A 2,460-nucleotide genomic window follows, 5' to 3' on the forward strand; every position below is an offset into this window, starting at 1 on the left:
GAGCAAGGGGAATTAGTACATAATTTTAATGTCCAGCTCTGAAAGTCTGGCGCATTCATCTTTAAGTAAGTGAGCCATCTGTTACATGAACCAGCAGGCATTCATTTAGTAGGTTGCTTACTGCCCCCACCAAATGATTTCTAATAGTAATGACTTCAGATGAATACATTTCAGTCGCAGGCTATTGGTTAAATTCTCTTCTGACAGGGTGCAGTGAAATTAATTTTTTAAAACAATTTTTATTTTTCTCATTTTCAGTATTCAAAAAGTGAATTTCATTTTAACAAACTCTACATTAAGTTAAGGCCTCAGTATTTTAGGTTAGAGACAGGTTAATGCAGGCATAACCCATTTTTCTGAAGATATAACTTAGTCACCTTGTGAAACTGTTATGTATGTATTTTTGAGACGGATTCTTGCTCTATTGCCAGGCTGGAGCACAGTGGCACGATCTCGGCTCACTGCAACCTCTGCCTTCTGGGTTCAAGCAATTCTTCTGCCTCAGCCTGCCTAGTAGCTGGGACTACAGGCACATGCCGCCACGCCTGGCTGATTTTTTTTTTTTTTTGTATTTTAGTAGAGAGGGGGTTTCACCATGTTTCCCAGGCTGGTCTCAAACTCCTGAGCTCAGGCAGTATGCCCGCCTCAGTCTCCCAAAGTGCTAGAATTACAGGCTTGAGCCACCACGCCCAGCCAACCGTTATGTGTTTTTAAAGCCTTTTCACATTTTCTGATAGTCTGTTAGCTTTTGTCATTTCTGTTATTTGCTGGTTTAATTTAATTTATTTTTTATTTAATTTAATTTTATTTAATTTTTAATTTTTAATGTATTATTTTTATTTATTTAATTTGTTTATTTATTTTATTTATTTAATTTTTTAATTTTGGAGACAGAGTCTTGTTCTGTCGCCCAGGCTGGAGTGCAGCGATCTCGGCTCACTGTAATCTCCGCCTTCCAGGTTTAAGTGATTCTCATGCCTCAGCCTCCTGAGTAGCTGGGATTATAGGCGCTTGCCACCATACCCGATTAATTTTTGTATTTTTAGTAGAGAGGGGGTTTCGCCCTCTTGGCCAGGCTGGTCTCGAACTCCTGACCTCAAGTGATCCACCCACCTTGGCCTCGTAAAGTGCTGGGATTACAGGCGTGAGCTTCCACGCCCGGCCCTTTGCTGGTTTTATTAACCATGTTTTGATTTTTCTTAATTTCTGCTCACTTTTACTTCAGAATATAGTTAAGTACCTCTTACACACAGGTAATATTGGCTCTTGTTTATATTTAGAAGAAATTTTGGCAGAAATTACTTGCTTTCAGTCCTAAGGTTAATTTTATATATTTATTCTATGTTTTTCAGTGACTTAACAAGCTAGTTTTAAAAAATAAAGCATAGGCTGGTCACAGTGGCTCACACCTGTAATCCTAGCACTTTGGGAGGCCTTGTCAGGTGGATTGCCTGAACTCAGGAGGAGTTTGAGACCAGCCTGCGCAACATGGTGAAACCCCATCTCTACTAAAAATACAAAAAATAAAAAAATTAGCCGAGTGTGGCAGCATACGCCTGCAATCCCAACCAACTACTGAGGAGGCTGAGGCACGAGAGTTGCTTGAACCTGGGAGGTGGAGGTTGCAGTGAGCCAACATTGTGCCACTTCAGTGAAGCCTGGGAAACAGAGCAAGACTCTTTCTTAAAAAAAAAAATAAATAAAAGTAATAAAATATAATTTTTGACTTAAAATTAGTGTATGTGTTTTGCCTTTTCAGTAAAATTTTTACTCAAAGTATGAAACTTAAGGTATGTAGCTTGTTCTTTGTACTTATGTAATGATCAGATAAGATGAATGAAACAAAATTTTTAAAATTCAAAGTTATTCTCTTATTTATTTATTTTTTGAGACGTGGTCTTCCTTTGTCACCCAGGTTGGAGTGCAGTGGTGCGATTTCAGCTCACTGCAGCCTCCCACTCCCAAGCTCAAATGATCCTTTCACCTCAGCCTCCTGAGTATCTGGGATTACAGCTATACACCACGGTGCCAAGCTAACTTTTGTATTTTTTGTATTGTCAGGGTTTTACCATATTACAGCCCAGGCTGGTCTTGAACCCCCAGGCTCAAGCAATCTGCCTGCCTCAGCCTCCCAAAGTGCTATGATTACAGACGTGAGCTACCACACCTGCCCTCATCTCTTAATTTTGGTTGCATAAATCAGAGCCAGGGAACAGTGTTCCACACATTAATCACTAGCATAATTTTTAGAAGGTTTTTTTTTTTTTTTTTTTCCTTTTTTTGAGATGGAGTCTCACTGTCACCCAGGCTGGAATGCAGTGGCGTGATCCGAAAGTTCTTTTAGTTTATAATTGACAACAGAGCTTAATCAAGTTGACATGGATACGTGCCAGATCTTTGGCAATTAAGGGTTAACCTAGGGTACTGAATTTTGAGAATATTGTCAAGAAAATTAGCTGA

General features: G+C 39.3%; 1 protein-coding gene across 2 annotated transcripts in view; it reads left to right on the forward strand.

Annotated features, from left to right (window-relative positions):
* KANSL2 (KAT8 regulatory NSL complex subunit 2) overlaps positions 1-2,460 on the forward strand; it is a 45,081-nt gene that overhangs the window by 6,742 nt on the left and 35,879 nt on the right. The window lies entirely within an intron of this gene.

Source organism: Mandrillus leucophaeus, unplaced genomic scaffold (genome assembly GCF_000951045.1).
Source record: "Mandrillus leucophaeus isolate KB7577 unplaced genomic scaffold, Mleu.le_1.0 Scaffold313, whole genome shotgun sequence".
NCBI classification, from domain to species: Eukaryota; Metazoa; Chordata; class Mammalia; order Primates; family Cercopithecidae; genus Mandrillus; species Mandrillus leucophaeus.